The sequence below is a fragment of the Narcine bancroftii genome, chromosome 1 (assembly GCF_036971445.1).
Source record: "Narcine bancroftii isolate sNarBan1 chromosome 1, sNarBan1.hap1, whole genome shotgun sequence".
Taxonomy (NCBI): Eukaryota; Metazoa; Chordata; class Chondrichthyes; order Torpediniformes; family Narcinidae; genus Narcine; species Narcine bancroftii.
In genome coordinates, this window is record NC_091469.1 from 267,565,235 (window position 1) to 267,590,579 (window position 25,345).

At 38.5% G+C, this 25,345-nt stretch overlaps 1 protein-coding gene across 33 annotated transcripts in view; it reads right to left on the reverse strand.

Annotated features, from left to right (window-relative positions):
• sox6 (SRY-box transcription factor 6) overlaps window positions 1-25,345 on the reverse strand; it is a 676,057-nt gene that overhangs the window by 594,646 nt on the left and 56,066 nt on the right. For 2 of the 33 annotated variants that reach the window (XM_069897867.1, XM_069897863.1), the window contains exon 3: window positions 15,147-15,231. The exons of 30 other annotated variants lie outside the window; for them this stretch is intronic. The gene's annotated coding sequence lies outside the window, so the exon portion shown is untranslated. Of the gene's footprint in view, window positions 1-15,146; window positions 15,232-16,700; window positions 16,735-25,345 lie in introns of those variants that run through there. One more of the 33 variants, XM_069897871.1, reaches the window with a different exon arrangement.

Genomic DNA, 25,345 nt, shown 5'->3' on the forward strand with positions numbered 1-25,345 from the left:
CTGCAGTGTTAGCTGAAGGATTACAGAATTTTGATCGAGCAACAATTAAGTGAGATGATGGAGATCCATATTTGGTTGGTGCGTGACTTGGAATCAAAGTTAGCTTGATAAGCTGCTGCAAAGCATGCTGTCGGAAGTATATATTGGAAGCACAAGGCATTTGAGGTGGAGAAAGTGCCACTGAAGATCAGAACAGCTGCTTGTGTTTTTTTTTCCTTTTGCTAAAATTAACCTGGTCCCAGCACATGTAGGAGATAAATATCACTTATTACTTCTCAGACAAAGCTTGATATCAGTGTAATACTGCAGTTTTTCATTGTGCATGGAGTAAACACTGAAATGAATGAAACTGCCCTATTTCTGATCTTGTGATGGAGGAAGAATATGGGTAGAACAACTGAGGTGAGAAAACTTCTCAAAGGAACTTCAATATTGATATAATCCTCTAAGGCATACAGTAAACCTACAACATTGTACTATAATTTGAACAATGTTTATGTAAAGGTTACTCTCCAATGACAACAATCTTTCACTCTTTTGAATGTACAGCAATAAAGTCTGAGCAACAATCTCCCAGATATATAGTGTGATCTATCATTCTGTCTAATATAGTGATCTGTGCAATATAGTTTGATGTTATTTTCTTCTCTCAAATATATAGCGTTCTCTCAATCTGCCCACTAGAGATTGATTAATTACATTGTCAGTGATTCAGTGATCACTTAGTCTCTAATACACAGCAACCTCATTGCTATGGTGTGCAACAATCTTTGGTTGTCTGATATATAGCAATCTCTTGCCCTGTAGTGAAGAACATTTTCTCACACTGCAAGAAAAAAAAACATGACTCTCTCAGTTAGATAGCAGCCGCTCAATGTTACAAAAAGTCTGTTAAGCTCATATTACCTAATGAACTCCTACCTCCCCTTCACAGAGTTATCTCTCACCCTTCTTGCTACTCAACCATTATCTGCCACCCCCTGATCTCAGACACTTGGTTTCCCATCCTCACCAGAATTTCTTACATTTCTTCATTTCCCCTGTCTGTTCAAAGCTTCCTTCTGATGCCTTATTTTCCCTGTCACACATTGATCTCAGAATCATAAAATCATAAATAGATGCCAAGTGTCCACCTTTACTAATTACATCTTTCAACATGTAGCCTGTTGTCTTCAATGTCTTGGCAATTCAAGCCCTCATCTTGATACCATTTAATTATTGTGAGAATATCTGACTCCACCATTCTCATAGGCAATGCATTTCAGATACTGACAATCCTTAAATGAAGGGAGAAAAAAAATGTTCCTCAGATCACCTTTAATCCTTGCTTCAAAAAAAAAAGATTTATTATGATAGCCTTAGCTGTACCAAAAAAATGTATTATGTCAACCTGGAAATTAGAAGATAGCCTGAGAATACAGCAATGGTACATAGAAATGAATAAATGTATTCCATTGGAAAAAATAACATATAATTTAAGAAATAACATCACAGTATTCGAACAAATTTGGGAACTGTACATGGAACACAAGAGAGAAGTCCTACCGCCTAAAATGACAGAAGGATAAGAAGACAAAATGAACTGACCCAGTATGTAAAAGTAGAAGACACAAATTTCTTGTTTATTTTCATTGTGTGATGACATTGTTTAATGGGTTTAATGTATCATATAGGTTGAACGTTGAGTGGGTGGGGAGGTGGGGTGAAGGAGGGAGGGAAGGGAGGGGGGAAAAGGGGAAAAAATGACACTGTGTATATTCAAGAGGGAAATGTTTGTGTGTATTTTGGTTAGTATGGTTCATAGTGTGAAAAATCTATTTTTTTTTTTTAAAAAGGACTTCCTCTGGTTTTAGAAATCCTCCATCCAGTCAACATCCTGGTGAATCTCCTCTGCACTTTTTCCAATGGAATCATTTCCTTCCTGTGGAATAATGACCAGAATTGCACTCAATACTCCAGCTCTGGTCTGATATTGTATAAATTTGCAACATAATCTCCCTGCTTTTATATTCTATGCGCTAGCTAGTATTATCCTGAATAATCAAAAACTCAAAGACACTGGTTTACTTTTCAGGCATTATTTTATTTTATTTATTGTTGTAAGTTGATTTATATGAATGTTTGCTCTATGATTCTGCCACAAAACATCGAATTTCATGACAATAAATTCTGATTAATGTAACAGTTTTCTATGCCATCTTCATCACCTTATCTACCTAGTGCTACCATATTCAACAATTGTTGGAATTGTACACCAAAGATTGTTAAGACTTTGCAGGATCCTACAATTCATTTTCTATGCCCCAGTCTTATTAGAACTCCTAAAATGCATCACCTGACACTTATCAAGATTAATTTCTGAACAGCAGTTCTCTGCCCTCCCCGAAGTCTTTCACCTCCCCTATCACCATGACCTATCATCTTCTATGATTTCTCACCACTTCCTTGATCTTTCACACTTTCCCATCACATGATAAAATCTCACACCTTCTTGTTTCAAAACAGTCTATTTATTATTTGGAGATGTTTTAGCCTCTCTAATGGAACAATTTTTTCCTAAGGCTCCTTCACTATTAGAATAAGAATCCTGCTATGAATGGTGCACAGCTCATAGAATCATCTTACTATGTTTAACTGAAGTACCAATTACACAGGCAGTAGGCCCTATGCTTTCTTCCACATTCACATAAACATAAGCAACATGAGTTCGATTTCATGACAGATCATTCCAAAACACCCGCCCCCATCTAGATACACACAGCAGAGGCAGCCAGGAAAGGAGGAAAGGCAAGTGCAGCTTTTACTTTTTCAATGTAATAACTTGTTGCACAGTTCTTAACCAATTGAAAAGCAGTGAGATTGAAGGAAGGAGAAGCAGTTGGTTAAAACTCTAGTGTCTGTAAGTAGCTGTATCTTGTTTTTATTTGATCCTTGCACTGACCTTGATAGAAGCTGATGGAAAGTTGTTAACTTACCCCAGGACAATAGCTTATTGCAGGAGTGACTTCAAATTAAAACTGAGAAAGGGTCCTATTGGAATATTGAGATTTGTGATATTTTCATCCATTCTTTTATCCTCCGATTCTTACTTTCCTGGAATTTTTCTGTGACTGTTTCCTTATTTTCATACATTTACATTTTTATTCATGATGAATATGATCCATGGATATTCTGCAAATGTACATTTTGTACTGAATATTCATAAACAATTAAAAGCATGAAAAAAAGAGAAATAAAAATTAAAACTGGAGAAAAAGCATCCAAGATGATAAGAATTAAGATTCCATATTTTGAAAATGCTCTCCCAAAGCCTCTCCTGTGACCATGGAGAAGTTAGATTGGGCAGAGACTTCCCTTCAGGACAGCACTATGTGTTAAAATCCCATGCAGAAATATCATTGCCTGCTGGGATCAGCAACAACAACAAAAAAAAAAATACCAGTCACAGAAAAGAAACAAGTCCAGAAGAGAAATGGCTGGCTGCCTTCTGATACTTCCTCAGTGTACCAATGAGCATAGCGCCTACATCAATCCCAAGATAAACTAAATAACTGCAACAGCTGGAACAGTTGTTGTAAAACACCAGTGCTAGTAATTTTCTTCGGTTTCTTCTGATTGCTGCCGTACTTAGGGTAGATGATTAGATGGGTCACAAAAAAAACTCTTGGCAAACATTTTAAAATTCATCATCTGGCCAAATACAATCTTTCGTGGGATACCATCCCCTATCATTGGATCAAAACCTGCCAGGCAACTCCACTCTGAACTGCTGGCTTTTCTCAGCATGAGTGCAACCAAGTTCAAGATTTCCTTGAAAAGATGGATGTTCCAAGCATCCTGGCCATTCTTCACTGGAGGTTCCACAATTGCATTCCAATTTTGGTTCCTCGCACTGTGCCTCGGCAGAACCAAAAAACTTGCAACAATTCCCAGCAGTTTCATTCATGTTACCTACTCAGATTTCATACTCAGACATAAAACAGGGCATGAATCCAACACATTTGGATATAGATCTGAGATTACGAGCTAAGCCTGCAGTAGTTTGAATCTGGGTCAGGAATAGTGAGTTAATTTCTTTGAATATAGAGGAATGGTCTACAAAGTACCTAGATAAGTATAAGGTAATTAACATTTTTATTTTAGTTATTTGGAAATACATTCATGTGCTTAATTAGGTTTTGTCTTTATTTAATAATTTAAGATTTTTAAAAAAACATTGATTTTAATGTCATGACTGTCAGGGATTCTTATGGATCATTCAAAGTCGTTCGACAAGTGGCTAAAATTGGGAGCATGGCTTTCATTTGATGTTTTTGGATTTTTCCTTATTTTAATCAGGATATTATGCATTTGTTGGCATTTATTGCACCTAACTCTACTGCTACATAAAGTCTTCTTGTCTTTCAGGATCTTACCATTTTGGTTTGGGATGGCTTGGAGCACAAATTTAAGACAGGCAAATCCACAAACTGCAAGACTATATTTACTAGTAGATCAGTGGCATTCACAAGTCATTGGTTTGCTGTTGGTGGCAAGTTCCAGCTCATCATTCTTCAGCCAACTATTTTAGAGTTATCCCACAGTTTGGTGGAGGTGATTTAGCAGAATTAAGCTAGCTACAGTGCCTGCTTTACTTTGACACATTCCCAAATTAGCCAGGTTTGTCGTTTTCTGCAGTGTGACATTAACTCTTCTTGACATGACTCCCTTCCATACATGTTTAAAATTCAAATAGTGTTACTTCTATTAATTATTCTGATAGTGGGATCAAATAGGAGAGATCGGAAATAGATCCTGATGGTAGGAAGCAGCACTAAAACACATTGTGTGGTTCAAACTCCTTCGTTCATTTTCACTGGGCAAAACATTCTCACTATATTAATGCAAATTACTAAATTAATGTAAATTCAAATCAAAGCTTGTCATAGTTGGTGCTTGATGCTGAAACTTAATTTTACTATCAAGTCAGTCCATACAAACATCAATATATAATGGAAATAATTTAATGAAGTGTCCATTTTCAAACTGAAAATTCAAACCCTGAAACTCCTCTAAATAAAAGTTATAAGATTTTGTTTTCAAATTAAATTAGACCTTCGACTTGATTAACTGACCAGTTATCCACATCTGGAGTTCTTTCCTCTATAATTTTGTGTCTCCAGACAATTTTAACTATGGCTCAGGAGTAGTATTCTCATGTCTGAATCAAAAGATCATGGGTTCAATCCCCATCATGAGTTGTGAATACATTATCATGTTTTCAGAGTACTGCTACAGTAATTTTTCTCCAAGAGTCACCGATTTTCCAAGGGAACCTTGAACTGAGGCTAAACATCCAGACCAGATGGATAGATGATATTGTATGATACAGGGCAAGGAACAGCCGCAGAATTCACCCATTGGCTTTTAATGAAAGCAGGCAAAGATTATTATCTGTGACATCTTTGTTGCCATGTTTCACTATCCAACAACATTCTATCAATTATTATAATATGCTTTAAAGCACCCTGAGATGGTATATTGTACCAACAAAGCTGAAATTCCACCACCTTTCTTTGTATTTTGGACTATAGACACATAACAAATTCCCAAAGGAGTTAAATGCATTACCTGCCTTAAAAATTCTGACTTTCATCTTTTTGTTTGTTTAACCACCACAATTGATGTGCTCTACTATTTAATTTTATCCATTGTGAAAGCAAATATAAAATCTTATTCTTACCTAATTTTTATTGCTGTTGAATTAGGTTTGTAGAATTAAAATAAATCCTGATCCAAATTAAAAATTTTCCATAAAAATACTTGAAAATAAGAAGGAAAATGGAGTTGAAATTATTGGAGTAAAGATAACTTTCCTTTCATTTCCTCCTGAGGCAGGTTCCGGCATGTGCTGCAAATGGAGATCCTGGTCAGGAGTACTGGCTGTGATTGTAGTGGTGGAGGAAGGAGAATTGACTTGTACTTTAATGCTGCTTTAGCATCTGGTGACAAGGGGTGGCATTGTAACTACCCTCTCACTGGTTACCCTGTCATAGAACATTATAGCATAGAAACAGGGGTCTTTGGCCCTTCTAGTCTGTGCTGACCCATTTTTTTCTAATCCCACTGACCTGTAACCAGTCCATAGCCCTCCATACCTCTCTCAGCCATGAACCTGTCCAATTTATTCTTAAACGTTAAAATTGAACTTCAGCTCAAAGGTCATTCCAAGCCCCTGCCACTCTCTGTGTGAAGACATTCCTCATCATGTTCCCCATAAACTTTTCCCTTTCACTCTTAGCCCATGTCCTCTGGTTTCTACCTCACCTACTCTCAGTGGCAAAAGCCTACCTACATTTACTTTACGTTTCCCCGTCATAATTTTAAATACTTCTATCAACTCTCCTCTCATTTTTCTTCGCTCCAGGGAATAAATTCCTAACCTGTTTATCCTTTCCCTGTAACTCAGCTCCTGAACCCCAGGTTGCTGTGGGAAGTGAGGGAAGAGATAGCAGGGGCAGTAGTTATGACCTTTGAATCCTCTTTGTCCACAGAGGAGGTGTCGGAGGATTGGAGAATAGCAAATGTAGTCCTGTTGTTTAAAAAAGGTAACAGGGAGAACCCTGGGAATTATAGACAAGTGAGTCTTACGTTAGCGATGTGCAAACTATTGGAGAGGATTCTTAAGGATAGGATCTATGAACATTTGGAGAAGTACAGTCTACTCAAGGGTAGCCAGCATGGCTTTGTGAAGAGAAGGTTGTACCTCATGAGCCTAATTGAGTTTTTTGAGGAGGTAAAAGGTAATAAAAGGAGATGATGAGGGTAGGGCAGTAGATATGCTCTACATGGATTTCAGCAAGGCTTTTGACAAGCTACCCCATGAGAGATTCATCCAGAAAATCTTGAGGCATGGGATCAGAGGAACAATGGCTGTGTGGATTAAAAAAAAATGATTTGCATGTAGAAAGGAGAGAGTAGTAGTGGACGGAAATTATTCTGCCTGGAGGTCAGAGACTAGTGGAGTGCTGCAATAATCTGTTCTGGGACCCCTGCTCTTTACTGATTTTTATAAATGACCTGGATGAAGAAGCAGAAGGATGGGTCAATAAGTTTATGGGTGACACAGAGGTTGGAGGAGTTGTGCATGGAGCTGAAGGTTGTCAGAAGTTACAAGATGATATAGACAGGATGCAGAGTTGGGCAGAAAAGTGGTAGATGGAGTTCAATTCAGATAAGTGTGAGGTGATGCATTTTGGAAGGAAAAACCAGAAGGTTAGTTACTTAAGAGTGTGGATGAACAGAGAAACCTTGGGGTTCAAATCCATACTCCCCTCAAGGTTATCGCACACATTGATAGGATAGTTAAGAAGGCCATGGGATACTGGGCTTCATTAATAGGGGTACTGAGTTCAGGAGTAGAGAGGTCATGTTGCAACTCTACAGATCTCTGATGAGACCACACTTAGAGCATTGTGTTCAATTCTGGTCACTTCATTATAGGAAGGATGTGGAAGCTATGGAGAGGGTGCAGAAGGGATTTACCAGGATGTTGCCTGAATTAGAAAACAGGTCTTACGAGGTTAGCAGAGCTGGGATTTTTCTCTTTGGAGCGTAGAAGGATGAGAGGAAATTTGATAGAGGTCTACAAGATTATGAGAGGCATAGTTAGGGTGGAGAGCCAGCAGCCGTTTCCAAGGGCAGGAACAGCAGACAGCAGAGGACACATGTACAAAGTTAAGAGAGGAAAATTTAGGGGAGCGATCAGGGGTAAGTTGTTCTTTTTTTTTTTAAAAATGAACAGAGTTATGAGTGCCTGGAATGCCTTGCCAGGATGATGGTGGAAGTTGAAACATTAGGGGCAATTAAGAAACAATTAGACAGGCACATGGAAAGAAGTAATATAAAGAGTTTTGGGGTAGGGAGGGTTCAGTATAAGGAATATGAGTCAGCACAACATTGAGGGATGAAAGGCCTATACTGTCCTATAGTCTTCTATGTTCTATCATAGTAAATCTTCTCTGCACTCTTTATATCTTACTGATATCTTTCCTGTATTTAGGTGACCAAAACTGCAGACAATATTCCAAGTCTGGCCTCAACAATGTCTTCCTCATCTTTATTAGACAATCCCCCAGGTCTTTCCTGGCTGAACACAGCTGTGATCTTTTCCCTGATGAGCAATGCCATTCCTCCACCTTTCATTCCACCCCCCCACCCCCCCACCACCCCCCACCCTCCCCCCCAATTCTAAAGCAGGAAACCCGGAAGATTGAGCTGCCAGTCCTGCCCCTCCTGCAACCAAATTTCACTAATGGCCACAATGTCATAATTCAACATGTCAATCCACGCTCTAAACTGGTCAGCTTTTCCTGCAATACTCCTTGCATTGAAATTGATGCACCCAAGAACATTTCCATGACATTCAACCCATCGATTTTTAACAGTGCATATGATTTTAATATCACCTTTTCCCTCCTCCACTCCTCTATCTCCTCTGGTTCCCTCCTGCAAATCTAGTTTAAACCAACCAAAGGTTTGGAGTATTAGCAAACCTTCCCACAAGGATATTATTCCTTCAATTTCAGTTGCAAACCGTCCCATCGGAACAGGTTCCACGTTGGAAGAGAGCCCAACAATCCAGAAACCTGAAGCCCAACTCCTACACCATGTCTTTAGCCACGTGTTAAGCTGCAGTATCCTCCTATTTCTAACCTCACTAGCACATGGCACAAGTAGCAATTTTGAGATCACTACGCTGGAAGTCTTGTTCTTCACCCTAGCACCTAACGCCCAAACTCTCCTTTCAGGACCTCCTCACCCTTCCTACCTACATCATTAGTCCCTATATGGACCACGACATCAGGCTATTCACCCTCCCTCCTGAGAAAGCCATGAACTCAGTCTGATATATCTTGGACCCTGGCACTAGGGAGGCAACACACTATTTACGATACTCTATCTCTTCCACAGAACCTCTTACCTGTCCCCCTAACTATGGAATCCCCTCTCTGTGACTTGTACCTGGCTGCTCGCTCTCTCCCTCTCTCCCCTCTCTCTTTCTCTCTCCTCTTCTCTTCCCCCCAACCACATCTATCCAAAATAGTAGTCCTGTTATTGAAGGGGACAGCAACAGGGGTGCCCTGCACTGCCTGCCTGTTCACTTTCCCTCTCCTGACTGTCACCCATCTACCCTCCTCCTGCCTCCTGGATGTGATAGTGTCCCTGTAATTCCTATCACTCCTACCTCTCGAATTATCAAAGTTCATCCAACTCTAGCTCCACTTCCTTATCTCAGCATACAAGGTCATCAGGGATACTGCTGGCTTCTCTCACAACAACATTTTGCAAGAGGAGCATTCCCTTGCCTTGGCTGCCATTCCATTGGTTTATGACTAGATTAACAAAATATGTGATATAAAAAAAACCTGCTCTTTCCTGTGCCTACCTGTTGAATTCTTTTTGTTCCTCGAATAGGGTGGCCCTTTCTAATCTCAACTCTATTCCTAATTTAAAATGAGCTAACGTCCATCATATTGAAGAAAGCAACATGTCTATCCAAAAAAAAATGGATTCACAGATGTAAATTTTAACATTCAAGAGCACGAGGGCTTGGAAACAGAAGGTTAGAACTGGAGAAATTGGAACTGGGATGCCAGGCAGCTGGTGCCAACCTGCCAAAGTCTGCATTTAATAATTTATGAATCCAAAAACAATAAAAAGCACTGGTATCCAGCACCTATAGGGTTTGGCAGATGCTGAATAAGTGGATTTTCCGGTTGCTTGAGATTGGGTGTTGCATGATTGGTGAACTAACAACAAGGTGCACCAATTTTAAACTTATGTATCTTTTTTAAACCTATTTATTTCCCCCAATTTTTTCTAGCTGTTGCTTGAGTTTCCAATATGAGGGGGTTTACTGTACTATCAAAGTCACTGGCAGAATAATCTATATAGTCCAGTGAGCTTTGCATTGCTCAGAAGGAGATTTCAGTGTTCCATCTCAAACTCCTTAACAAAATGGTTGTACGTATTCAGGAACACTGTCAAGATTATCATTATTGAAGCAACCCATACCTCGTTTATGTTAGGCCATGCCTAATTTAAATCATTCTCTTAATGTCACCCTGGACATTATTCTTCAATCAATTAACGCCATTAAGAATAGACTAACTAATCATCTCATTGCTGGTTGTCAAATCAGGTATTGCATAAATAGTGGCAGCTTTTGCATATATAACAGCACCAATACAATGTCATCTATTATGTGAGAAGTGCTCTTTGATGCTTCTGAGAGAAAACAAGACACTATATTAAAGCAAGGTTTTCTTCACATCTAATCCTCTTCCCATTGCGCTACAGAACTGTAGCACACATTAACAGTTCAGGTCTGAGGGTAGTTAATTGAATTAAATTTAAAAAATACAATATTACAGAATATGGGATGTTAGATTTCAACAGGGATTGGCTGAAGTTCCAATTTTACCATGTGTATATTTTTAATGATTATAATGTTCTAAAATGTAATGTATGTGCTGGAAGCTATAAATATGTTCAGCACTCTCCAAGGCTTTTGAAATAATAAAGACTCATGATTCTTGTAGCATAACTTAATTATATGGGCATTATGAATTTCAGCTTAAGAGACTATTGGGCATGTAAGAAGTCACAATGTTCCAAAGATAAGAGATGTTATTAGGAACCAAGCATATCACCAAGTTATTTAATTTTACATTGATAAGTGTTGGATTGCAGCAGGAAATGGCATAATTATTTTCTAAATGAGAATGGCATTAAATTATGATGGATGTAATGAACACAGTGAGCACAGGTACATTTCAAAACCAGAGGAGACAAATAAATGCAAATACAGATCCCTCAAATGTATTTTTGTACTGACAAATCAGTAAATGGCCTTTGACATCTGCCTGCTTTTTGCTCACACGGTGACGAAGGGCTCAGGCCCGAAAGATAGGTCAACCTTTAGTTCCTACAGATGCTGTGTGACCTGCTAAGTTTCTCCCCAACACTTCTGTGTTGTGCACTATAGCCCTAGCTTCTGCAGACTTTCCGGTTTAAGAAGAGTTAGAACATTTTCCAGATAACTTACGATTTCAATAGGTGCCAAATAGAGCCACAAGTACAACAAGGTCCAAGCTCAACCTCCATTAAGACCTGACACATTGTCAGGAAAAATCAGGGCATGGGCAGAAGGTGAGGCAAGCAAAATCCCCAAAGAGACAGCAAATCTGCTATCCAGATTCTACTTAATGATTAACATCAATAATAAATGCACATGTCTAACAAAGGTTAGAGGAATTATTCTTTAATATTGTAATATTGTGAGTGGTCCCACTCCAACATTGCTACCAAAGTCATGGAATCTGTGTAAATCATCGATTAATATTACCTGAAAAAATTAGAAAATCAATTTCAAGCTATGAAAAGTCAAGTTCAAAATTTTGGGTAGCAACAAGGTTGGAAAAAGCAAATCAACAAGTATTAATTGGGTATTGGCTAACTTTGATTTCAAAAACACAATGAATATAAAGGCTAAGGAGCCATTCAACTCAAAGGAGTTGGAAAGGTATCAGTTCAAGTAAAAATGTAATTTTTTTTTTCAGTACTGTCAATTATAAGAAATATAAGCATTTGATGGAACATTTCTAAACTTTAAGGGAAACCAAAGCTGAAAGAAACATTATAAAAAGTCAAATGAATCAAGATAAATTAAGATGGAGAGAATGAAACAGAGAGGGATTGTTGGCTGGAGAATAAATACAAATCAATTCTCCAACAATGTTATCTTTTCTTAGCATTGCAGGAGGAACGCAGCAAATCTGAGAGCATCAGTGGTTAGTGACATTCAGTCATTTTTTTTCAAATATGAACTCTTTATCACCAAGATTTTAAAAAAGTGAAATTGCAACTGGAAAGGGGGAAAGAAACAGGTGGAGGGCCCCAGAGGTGAAAGGATCAATGAGAGAAGGTGTGAAGATGGAGAGACAGGTAGAGAAAAAATATTAGGATGTTGAACGGGGCTGGAAGAAGAGTAAGAGAAAAAAAATAAAGAAATGGGAACAGTGAAATCAGATGGGAGTGGGGGGGTGGGGTTGGGTTACCTAAAAGTAGAAAAATCAATGTCCAAGCCATTAGGCCTAAGGTTGCACAGCAGGAAAATGATGTTTTGTTTGTCATGTTTAGACTTAGCCTCACCCACATGCCATTGTCAAAATGGTTGGGGGAGTTAAAATTGTTCAGGAGGAAGCCAGGGGAACATGACCCAGTCTTCATTGAGAGCTCAGTGGTGGAGAGGGTCAAAAACTTCACATTCCTGGGTGTCAACATCTCCGAAGATCTGTCCTGGAGCCTCCAAGTTGATGCAATCACAAAGAAGGCTAGCCAGTGGCTATACTTGTGAGGTGTCTGAGGAGATTCGGTATGTCACCAAAGACTCTCACAAACTTCTTCAGATGTACCGTGAAGAGCATTCCTGTTAGGTATGGAAGCACCAAATCACAGAACCAGAATAAACTCTGGAGGGTTGTTAACTCAGCCTGCAACATCACAGGCACCAGACTTCACTTCAACGAGGACATCTACACAAGGTAATGTCTTAAAAAAAGCAGCCTCTATCCTCAAAGACCCCCACCAACCAGACCATGGCCTCTTCACTCTGCTACCATCAAGGAGGTGGTACAGGAGCCTAAAGACAAGCACTCAGTGGCACAAGGACAGCCTCTTCCCTGATGCCATCGGATTCCTGAATAATCAACGATCAAAAGACACTGCCTTACTTTTCGTGCACTATAAAACTGTTGTAAGATGGTTTATAATATGAATGTGACTCGTTAATGGCAATAAATTCTGATTCTGAATTGTTGGCTACGGGAAGCTCAAGTTTAGACCCACAGAGTGGACGCAGAGAATTTTCTAAGACCTACAGTCTTATTCAATCTACAGTCTCAAATTGAAACTGGTTTACTGAGTGTGATTTCCTTCGATCACAAATACAAAGGAGCAATAGTTACAGAACTCGCAAAGGTTACAGAAGGCAAATAATGGATCAAAATGTGCAGCTGCAGTAAGGACCAAAAAGTTCACCATCGAAATTATCAGACATTAAAAACTCAGATAGTGGTAATGGAGAAGTACAAATGAGTTAACGTTGGCTCATCATGTTTTATACCTGATTAGTAAAGGCAGTAAAACCATGCAGATAACTAATATGAGATGTAACACAAGATGAGAAACAAGGGGCAAGTCAACCAGTGAGCCTAGAAGAGTCTCAAATACTTTATGTGCACAGTCAGAAAAGACAGAAGCATGAAAGCAGCAAATGGATCAAGTAAAGGAAGCAAAGAATTGTCAGTTACCCAGTCACTTGATCCACTGTGTCAAACAAAATGGAAATGCTTGACTAAGTGTGATTTCTTTCCAACAAGAAGTCATTTTGTCAAGTGCTCAAGTGCCGGTGGGTTCAGAGGTGGGTGTAAAGGCTGATTGATAAGTTATTCAAGGTTATTCAGGAGAACAAAGGACTAAAAATTAATGCAAGGCCTAATCAACAGACAAGCATCAGCATAGGAGCAATTATTGAGTGAAAACTGAAGTCAGCAAGATTGGTGTTTTCACCAGTGTTGATAGATTTAATCCTGCTGGATACAGGGCTGAAAGATTTGAGAAAGTTATCAAGATCGGAGAGTGATAGAGCAAACCGATAAAACAAATGAGATGAAGGAGAATTTTTTTTAAAGTTGTGGAAGCTAATTGTTAGATGATTGAAAGAAGCTAAAATAGCAGAATCATCAGATTGTGCATGGAATCATTAATCCTGCCTTTAGAATGGAAGGAGTAAGGAAGGAACCAAAAGTCAGCTACAAATTAAACTAGCACTAATATTACACAAATAAAAACAAAATGATTGGCATGTTCAAAATTTCTGCAGAAATACAGATCAAGAAAATAGGAGGAAGCTCCAAATATACAGGTTTCCAAATGGTGTTAAAATGCAAGTGCTTTTATTGTTTATTATATTATTGCTAAAAAAAAGAAAAAAAACAAAGTGCCATCACAACAATAGGAAATGCACCCATGACACTTAAGAATTCTTCACCTAAAATGCTGCATAGACATGTGGCACATATATAAAACAGTGCATCTGGAGTTGTGCAGAGACCAGATTTGACGAGGGAGTTTCAAGTAAATCTTAAAGGCAGCACAGTTGGCGTGGTGGTTAGCACGACTCCTTTACAGCGCCAGCGATCAGGACCCGAGTTCGAATCCTGCACTGTCGATAAGAAGTTTATACGTTCTCCCCACGTCTGCGTGGGTTTACCCCGGGGACTCCATAGTTTCCTCCAACTGTGTGAAACATACCGGGGGCTTGTAGGTTAATTGGGAAGCACAGACTCATGGGCCAAAATGGCCTGTTACCGTGCTGTATGTCTACATTTAAAATTTAAATAAATTAAAAATTTTAATTTGATTATCATAATTTGATTGATAGAATTCACCCCTGAAATTTGAGAGGGAGAAGCTAGAATCAAATCCATTGGTATTACTGTTGAGTAAACTACAGAGATAGGAGAGAGTTGCTGGCCAAAGATTATAGGAAGGGGACTCTGGCAGCAATTGCAGGAATTTCTGGGAGTAATTTGGAAAATTCAGGATAATTTCATCCCAAAGAAGTAGCATTTTAATAGGAAGTTGAAGGAACCATGGCACAGTGGACGTTAAAGACCATAGAGCAGCCAAAGAGAGGCCTTACGATATTACAAACATTTGTGTGAAGTTAGAGGATCAGGGAGATTTTAAAACTAATAGAAGGCAACAAAAAATGTAATGAGGGAAGAAAAGATAATACATGAAGGTAAAAATCACCAGCAAGACAAGAGGGGATACCAAAAGTTTTTTTTCCCAGATTATACAAGGAGTAAAAAAAGAAGATAAGAGTGGACATCAGACTGCTGGAGAAGTAATGGGGAACAAAGAAATGACAGATGAATATTTTGTGTTCGTCTTCACTGTGGAAGAGACCAGCAACATGCCAGATCTTTGAGAGCATTAGGAGACAGAATTAAGTGTAGTCACCATTATTATGGAGAGAGTGCTTAGGAAGCTGAAGGGTCCTTGGGAAGCCAAAAGCTCTAAGGTGAATAAATTACCTGGGCCAGATTGTCCACATCCCAGGATCCTGAAGGTGATCCAAAGGAACTTCGGAGTCCCAGCGCAGGATTCCCTAAAGGTTAACTGGAAAGTTGAGTTGGGAGTAAGGAAAAGAAAATGCAATTTATTTTGTGAGGACTGAAATATAAAAACAATGCTGAGGCTTTATAAAACATTGGACAGATCACATTTGAAGTATTGTGTGCAGTTCTGGGCCCCATAGCTAAAAAAAAATGAGCAGCATAGGGTCCAGAGGAGTTTCTCTCTCCTCCCCCCCCCCCCCCCCCACCACACCACAATTTAAATTTAGACATATAGCATGATATCAGGCCCTTCTGGCCCATGAGCCTATGTTGGCCAAATAGACCAATTAACCTGAAAACCCCATACATTTTTGAGTGTGAGAGGAAATTGGAGCACCCAGAGGAAACCCACACAGGCACAGGGAGAACATACGAACTCCTTACAAACAGATTGGATTTTAATGCAGGTCATTGGCACTGTAATAGCATTGTACTAACCGCTATGCTAACCGTACCACTCATTCGTAATGAGAATGATCACAGGAATTAGAGGGTTCACGTACAGGGAAGGGTCTTGGCCTGTTCTCGCTGGAGTTTAGGATTAGAGGGATCTCATTCAAACCTGTTGAATATTAAAAGGCCTGGATAAAGTGGATGTGGAGATCACAGTTCCAGAGTATAGGACCAGAGGGCATAGCTTCAGAATAAAAGAATACCTTTAGAACAGAGGTGAAGAGAAATTTCGTCAGTATGAGGATAGTGTGTGGACAGGGATGGAGGCCAAGTCATTGAGATATTGAAGGCAAAAGTTGATAGGTTCTTGATGAGTAAAGGCATCAAAGATTATGGGGAGAAGGCAGGAAAATTGGGTTGAGAGAAATACAAATCAGACATAATCAAATGGCAGAGAAGACAGAATGGGCCGAATGGCCTAATTCTACTCCCAAGTCTCATGATACAAGATGGATTGGCCTCATTTGTTCAAACTTTTGGCTATCTGAGAAAAGTTAAAATTATACAGCTTCTATATTTGAATGAGATGGTTTGCCATTTCAAGCCAGTAATCAAATTGTGTACATAGTTTCCAACTACAGTATATAAAACGGAAAGTAAATCATTTGGTAAATTAAACCAGAATAGTATCAATTGATCCATGACTGATCAGGTTAAGGTCAGATCCATCAGTCTCCAGAAAAATTATTATTGTCCTACTCTACTCAAACAGTAATATTATAACTCGACTTGTTCATGGTCATCGCTGCAGCTGCCAAATGTCAGAATTCAATTGGTTCTTGACAGGCAGTCTCTGCCTAATGCTGACTCTTTCATACGTCTTTCACAAACTGCTTTTCCAAACCAAACTGAATGTTTTAAAATTGGAAATGAATAATTAAACCTGCAGACTCAAGCAGTAGAGATTCATGTCCTTTTCTGCATACTCATGTTTTATTTTATTTCACAGAAAGGCTCTCCAGAAAGTTACAATATGAATTTCAGGCATACAGCGCAAGCCTCGTTTTTCTAACCTACTTTGAAAGATTGCTCCACCTGCTTTCCTGTCTCCTATGGAATAAATGAGTCACATAGAGCAGAAAAATTCTACATTCTATTCTAATCCATTCTAAGTTAGTTGATGCCAACCAGGAATGCACAGGTTAAAAAAAAAGGTAGAGGTTCCATTATTGTCATGTAATAATACATTTAGAATGCAACAAGCATGAAATTCTTTAACTTTGTCTACCGTAACGAAGACAGAGAGTTGCCACTTTGTCCAGCGCCCTTCACAGAAATAAGCCCCAGCGAGGAACAAACTCATCTCCCCAAGTTTATAAGACCAATGCTCTACATACATGCCTCAATAACTCCAACCCAAGTCCTGAAGAAATTAGCTGAAACTACTTCTCCAAATTTTATTTTTTTTTTAAATTAAATTTAGACATGGAGAATGGTTACAGGCCATTTTGGCCCACAAGTCCGTGCCATCCAATTTACACCCCATTGACCGAGACCCCCGGTGCATTTTGAATGGTGGGAAGAAACTGGAGCCACACAGACATTGGGAGAACGTCCAAACTCCTAATAGAAGGCACGGGATTCAAATTCCAGTCTAAATCTAACTGCTATGCCAACCGTGCTGCTCCTCCTGTGATATACCCCTACAGTCAATCACCCATTTACTTCAAATTCAGTGGAGAGAGGCATCAGAGATTTAACAATGTCAAAAGTCCAAAGAGAACACTTTCAAATAAATAATGATTGTTGGTGATAAAGATAAAAAGGAATATCTCTATGGTGACCAGATGTGTGAGCCTAACTTTATCAGGGACTTGAAAGTTTTCTGGCCTTGATCCTCAGAAAACATGGTCGATTTCCAGGATGTGCATTTCTTAGTCTGAACATTTCAGCATTTGTTGTACATGGTGGAGACAAAGATTGAGACAATAAACTCAATATGTGCAAATGCCTTAATATTTCAATCCACTAATTTCTGCAGCAATGAGTAAAGATACTGAATCACCTTTCTGTTAATCAAAAGCAAGAAAATAGAATAAACAGAAATTTCATGCACAAAAAAATGAAGTTCTCTTTTGCCCTAGAAGCAGGACGCTACTAGAATTGTTACAATGGCTCAGATAGTTACCCCAACACAAATAGTTATCTTTCAATGAATGTGCATCTGCCATAGCTACTGTTTTGCCCTGAGGCTAGCCACTGAACTGTAATTATGTGCAGAATCATGAATCTTTAACATTTCCTGTCTGCTTCCAGCTCATCCATCAGCAACACACACTATTATGCTAGATTTAGTCTTCAGAACATCAAATCACTGACATTTTCAATTTCTTCAGTTGCTTCAAGAACACATTGTAAGTGGAAATTATGGAATTTTGATCCAATATGATGCAAACTGCAGAAAAGCTGAAAAAAAACTTTTGCACATCTCCCAGTAGGTCATATTCTGATAGTTTACTTGGGCTCTAACTGAAAAGAGCAAATTAAATTAGGAAAAAATGAATGGTATATTATCCAAACACTATACAAATGGTATAAATAGTTTCCTCAGCAAAGTATTTCTGGACCAAAAGTGTCATTCTTTCCCAGCACATTAGACTGAAAAGGCCTTGATGGCAAGGCTGGGCAAGTTTATGTGAACTGTGTAGGTGGTTGATCCTTCGCTGCCAAGAAGACCAAAGTATCTCTTCAGCTCGTTTGTCATGAATAAAACAGCATTTTTCCAACCAAAATGACTGATATTACCTTTACCAAAGCAAGCTCACAGATTCCAACATTTCCAGAGCTTGGATGAGAAAATGATCTTGAACTGCCTAAACAAATCTCTAGATTCCAGACAATAAGTAAAGAACTTCATTGGTTTCCGTTTCATCTTTGGCCTCCGCAAATATCCACATTCAAATTCTGTAAAGCGGGAGACAAAAACACTGAAGAAAAGCAAGAAGGTAAAGCCACCATTCCTGGGCTAAGAGCTCACAACAGTCCTTGTCCCAGGAATACCTGGGCCACATCTCTGAAATACATTCTCATATCGTTAGACATGATACGCCACACTGGAAGCAGAATTTCACACAAGTTCTCCAATAATATATATTCAGACAAGGTTGTACAAATCATTATAGGGGATCAATACCACAGGATTGGTATTGGCCTCAGTTAAATGTTTTGATTTGAGAAATAGATTTTAAACGACGGGTGTTAAGTAAGCACGAGGATGGATTTTAACTGTGCTTTTCTGATGAGGGTACCAAAGAGCAAAAAGTTGTAATTGTTCCCTCCACTGTGTTCTTCACATTCGCTCACTCCTACCCAAAAAGCTACTCCAATTTCCTTCCTTCCTTTGTGTGGTGGTACACCACCGGCCAACTGCAGGAGGCAACCTCTGTACCTGCAGGAATGTAAGGGGACAGGACAACACCTGGCCAGCTGTCAATCAGTCGGCCTGAATGGATCAAGCCCTACCCGGTCGGGTGTCAATCACCCTCCAGGATATAAGCCTGCGCCGGCCTCCCGAGGCCTCACACTGAGTTGGTGCAGCCACAGCCAGCCTGGCTCTGTGGAAGTCTTTGTGGATTAAAGCCTGTTGTACAGTCTTTATCTTTGTGTGTGTCTGATTCTGGCTAACAGTGCACCACACTTTGATTCAAGTTTTATTGGCCTTATGTTATTTTCTCTTTAGATCAAAGCAATCTGAAAATGTGAAATTCAAAGTTTGTCTCTACATCTATCACACTGGAAGAAATGTTAATTCAAAACATGGTGTGTAACAGGCAATATCAAAGAAAGTGATAGCTGAAACCTCAATCCTAATTGCAAAGCACAATCCAGCCCAAATAGCGCAAATACCACATAATTGTTCACGAAAAAGAACATTCAAACAATTAAGCTCGTTCTATCCACAGAAAAATATATTTTATTAAAGGCACCACTTTAGCCATTTCATCTACTGAGAAATATTTCTGCAAAATTCTTCACTATCTCACCAAGGTAAAACAATAATAAATGAACCATAATTGCCTATATAACATGGAATATACCAGTTGTCTTCTTGCACACACTAAATTCATGAATTGTAATTCACAGTTCACAAAACCAAATAATTCAGTCTATCTGTATTCTTATTAACAATAACAAATGACAAGAGTCCACCCAGACCTCCAAAATACTTTATAAGGATGTATGAGTGTTTCAAACAAACCTGAAAAACTTACAGATATAGAAAGAGTTCCAAAGATACAAAAATGAGAACTCTCAACCTTTGTCTTTAAATGGCAATTGAAAGCCTTTAGTTAAATATTTGACTCAATTGTCTTTACCATTTAACAGCTGCTCTATCTGAATGGTTCTGTTTGCTGCCAAGCTGTTTCTTTATAGGAAACAAATGTAGAGCCTGCTCACTGTGCGTTGACATAATTGAGTTTAACGCTCTCGTCCAAAAACTATGCTCTTTGAATTGCAGAGGTCAAATTACCTCTCCAATCAGGCAATCAATATGTTGAGAAAATAGAAGCTGCCAGGATCTGTTAGAAGAAAATTTGATTACCAAACACAGATTGCTCTCTCCCCAATATCCTGGGATACATTACTAGTATAGCTTCAACACACACTAAATGTTGAAGCTTATATCCACATACAATTTTTTTCCAAACTGTCCTTCCGAAAGTGTGCATTTCAATTGCACCTCACCAAAGTAATCACTGTCAAAGTGTACACTTACTCAATGAGAATTAGGAGCTATTGAGCAATATGGTGGGGAGACCCACAACCAAACTGAACCTTTCTCCCCCACCCCATCCCATCCCTCCCTTGGCTTTATATTTTGCAGCAGAAATCAGAAATGGATAAAGGCCAATTTTCATTTTGCCTCCTTCACCCAAGAGCACTGGAATTAATTATCCAACTTAAAAATTGCTACCATCAAAATGACTAATTTAGCCCAAAGCAAGATAATCCTGAGACCTTAATCTGCGTGGCTCAGTATCACATCAGGAGATAGATTTACCCACTTAGTTACACAAGTTTAACATCACAATTAAGACACTGACTTGTGGTTAAGCATCATATCATCTTACATGAAGATTCTAGTATAATTAAAAACAGAAAATAATGGAAAAATTCAACAGGTCAAGGTGCATCCATGGAGAGAAAACACAAATCATCTATTTCACAGAAATATCATTCCACAGCTTTCTGGAAATTTCAGCATTTTCAACTCTTATTCCAGATTTCCAACACCTGCTATTATAATAGATGTGGTCATGAACTTTTACAAAGAAAACTGCGAAACCAATAAACTGAAAATAAGCCAATAGTGATGCATTCTTGGCAGCAACACCTCACTAAAGATGCAGCACCAAAGAAATCCACATATAAAAGATGAATGCTTTTTAGGAGCTTCAGTGGAATACTTTATATAGGTTTAGCGCAAGAAGACCAGATTGCACGGAAACTGTTTCACATATTAGAATTTTCACATTTAGTTTTATTTATTATTGGTACATGTACTGAGATATTATGAAAAGATTTATTTTGCGTACCGTTCAATGGCAAGAAAAGAGTCGCTGCACTCTCCAACCACCCACCCACCCATGCAGCCATCTCAATTACACAGGAATGTTCAGCTTGAGCCATTGAATCCTACTGCCAGCTCTCCATTGCACCTTCCCACCCCCTGGACCAACTTCACTGAAGCCATTGGCACCTATGGGTGGTGGGGGGGGGGGTGGGTGTGTTGGCTTACTCACCATCACACCTCCTGAACCCTTTGTCCCGATTCCTATCAATTCATGTGGGAACAACTCTCACCATGTTTCTATTTCTTTTAAACTTTTCACTTATTATCCAGAATTCCAAATGGAAATTAGGTAGATTTGCATCTGTCAAAACAAGAAAAATAACAACTTGCACAAAACAGATCTTAGGCAGCAGGTTTAATGGTTCAGGTTTATCCAGCAAAACCTTAGAGTGGAGACATAAGAGATTGCAGATGCTGAAATCTGGAGCCATAAAAAACCAAACTGTTGGAGAAACTCATTGGGTCAAGCAGTTGGGGAAAAAGAAGGAGCTTTTTCCGAACCATCAGAAAGATTTTTCATATAAAACTGATACACAGGTTAAGGAGAATATTTCAAGAAGTTTGACTTCACAGGAAATTTTCATGCATCTTCCCATGACCAGACTTTTAAAATCATGTCTATCCTTTTTCCAAATGTATTACAGATCAATTTATGGAGTTCAACAAACAATTCCTGAATGTGATCTCATTTGCATATTATTCAGCTTGAATTAAGTTTAGGGAGGCCTTCAATATACAAATGATTGTTTTTGAAGAGCAATAAAAGGATTAACAGAGGTAGTTAATGAGTAATGGCAGTGCTTGGAGAAATAGTGTAGTGAACTCTGAACTGAGAGCTGCAGGCATGTGTGAACAACTTTGATTCTCATATGATTTATTTTGCTCTCTACTGCACTGGCCATTATGTTTGTATCATTTGAGGTTTCTTACTTAATTTCCCTTTTAGAATCTATAGCCCATGAATCTATTCCAGAACATGTAGAATCATTAAAACGTCAAAAACAAGAAAAAATGCATTTATTTTCCTTGTAGAAATACTCACAAAAGATGGTTTCTTATCTACAAAAGTTCTGAAAAAGATTTAACATTAAATCATGCTTACTTAACTGTACAATTAAATTAGAAATACTTAAACCTCCACAAGTTCAATAATGATTCTGTTCATTCCAGAAGCAGCTTAGAACCATAGAATACTATAGCACAGAAAACAGATCATTTGGCCCCTCTCGTCTGTACTGACCGTCATCTACCTAGTTGCACAGACCTGCTCCCATAACATTACCCTCCAGTCCATTCACCTCCATACATCTATCCAATTTACTCTTAAAACATAAGATGAAGCCCATATTCACCACATCAGATGGCAGCTCATTCCACACTACCACCACTTAATTACAGCTTAATCTGAACCTTCTTCACAATGCTTGGCTTCAGCTCTATGTCTCTGTTAGACAGACCTCATCACCTTTGTCAACATATTAAATTGCATTAAGTGCCAAACCCAAGTAATGTTAGAGCCTTTCCTGAAGTTGTCTAACTGATGGCTTCAGAATCAGAAATAATCTAATTGAATGGTCTATCTAGTTTATGGGCTGAATGGCTTAATCCGGTTCTTATGTCAATCATCCTTTTGTTTTGTTATTGTCTCCCCTCATTACCAAGACATCAAAAGTGACATTATTGAGATTAATCCCAAATATCTTTCTGAGTTGGACAATTCAATTTCATTCATTACATAAAGTACATTGATGATCCTCGTATTCTGAGCCTACATTTTTCAAGGTTAAATTTTAATTGACATTCATCTCCCTGATTATGTGTCTTATCTAAATCCTTCAGTGACTTTTGCTATATTATCTCCTTCTATACAGTCCCTTGATTAGTACCTTCAATAAATTTGGCAATTTGTATTGCGCTGTTACAAAACAACAGAAACCCACTTTCTCATGTTATATTACATATCACTGGGTTAATTTTAACCAGGCCTGTAATACAAAATAAATACTATGCCAGTCATCAATTGTAAACCTTTGCCTAATTTTTACTTACTCTCCTTCAAATCAGGAGTGGTGTGTAATGACTGACCATTGTTATTTGAATTCTGAAGTAAAGATAATTTTGTTTTACAGTTGTGTTTTTGGAAAACAAAGTGTATTTTAGTTAATCTGATACTATACTATCCCCATGTAAAATTCATTTCACTGTGCAATATTGAAATATACTTTCCCTGAAACAAAATAGAAAATGATACTCAGCAAGTCAGGCAGCATCTGTGGAGCAAGAAATAAAGTTAACATTTCAGGCAGTGACTTTTCATTATGAAATTAAACCTATTTTTCTCTCTCCACAATATTTTTGAGTATTTACAGCATTTTATGCTTTTAGTTCAGCATCTAAAATTTCTTGCTTTTCATTTTTTCAATGCACAGATATTGTATCTGAAATACCGGTATACGTTTTCTCACATTCACCCAATAGAAGCAGATTAGACAAGTCAGTCCTTGCAAGGTTAATTTCTTCTTCATACAAAACCTACAGTTTAATTCCTGATTTGTCAGAACAGTAAACTGCTCACAATAGTGCATCAAAGGCATAAAACGATATAATCACTGGAACCACAAGTTATTTAATAATTGCAATATCCTATATTTACAGTAAACCTAAGTAGATTTTGATTGCTGCAAATCCTATGAATCCTCACCTTTGCCCCATGAGATTATTTTGTGGTTTTGACTTGTATTTTTTCCCCTCAAGAACACCAGACTGGGCAATTTTGTCTATTCACTCTGAAACCTTCAGCATTTTTGATTTATCAAGTCTTTCTTTCTATATGACATTTAAAAAATCCTTACTGATGTAAAGAAAGAAAATACTTCCTTTCATTGTTACAAACCTACCTCTGATTTCCAACAGATGTGTCCAGATGGCATAAAGATCTTCTGCTCAATTGCAATTCATATATTGCACAAGATCCATATTCATAGTGTCAAGCCCCCAACATGTAGTCTCACGCAACCAGCTGCATCCCAGAAGTAAGCATTTTGCAATTGGTTAAGATTGATATCCAGAAAAACCTTGTAAAGATGGATCATTCCAATTGCAAGATTCCTTTTATGTCACATATGAGGGAAGCTCACAGTACAAGAATAAGCCTTAGTTCAATATAAAATCAGCATTATAATGCACAGCTTCTTAATGACAGTAGGATAGAATATAATATCAGTGGTGTACGTACAACAGCAGGCTGAACAGTGTTGTTGTTGCTTTTAAAAGTAAAATTAATAAACAAAGTAAAATTAATAAACAAGGGGAAAGGAAATCATTACAAGAAGCTACCCATGAAAGGTGGTGTAAATATTCATGACCAAAAACTAGATCAATGAGGTAGACTTTAGGGGCATCTTAAAAGAGGAAGAGGCTGAGGAAGCCTTTGGAAGCTGAAAGCATGTTCCAGAGGCCAGACCTGGAGAAAGCCTGACCACTTGGGGAACAGTGATGGGAGGGCAAACTTGGTAAAAAAAAATTAAAACAGAAGCATTTTGAAAAAAAAAAATGTCAGTTAGCTCAGAATAATGGATGAATGAAAGTTGGGGAGTCTCAAAAATGATCAAACAGAATTTTGAAAGACTTCAAATTTATGGAACGAGGTAGGTTAATCAGGCGAGTGCTGGAATAATCAAGTCTAGAGTAACAAGAGCATGGATGAGGTTTTCAGCAGAAGGCGAGATTGGATGGGAAGGGGCAGGATGATGCTATAAGTTGGGAATAGAACATTCTTAGGGATCATGTAGAAATGTGGTTCAAAGCTCATCTTGAGGGTAAATACAATTCCAAAGTAGAAAACTGTCTCCTTCAACCTCAAACACATGTTCAAGAGTAACATGAGCAGCATGGTTGGCGAAGCAGTTAGCACAATGTCTTTAGAGGGCCAGCGATCAGGACTGGAGTTTGAATCCCACGTGAACTGAAAGGAGTTTGTACATTCTTCCCGTGTCTCCGTGCATTTTCCCCAGGGGCTCTGGTTTCCTCCCCCTGATCGAAACATACCATGGGTATAGGTTATTTGGGTGTAAATTGGGCAGCTCAA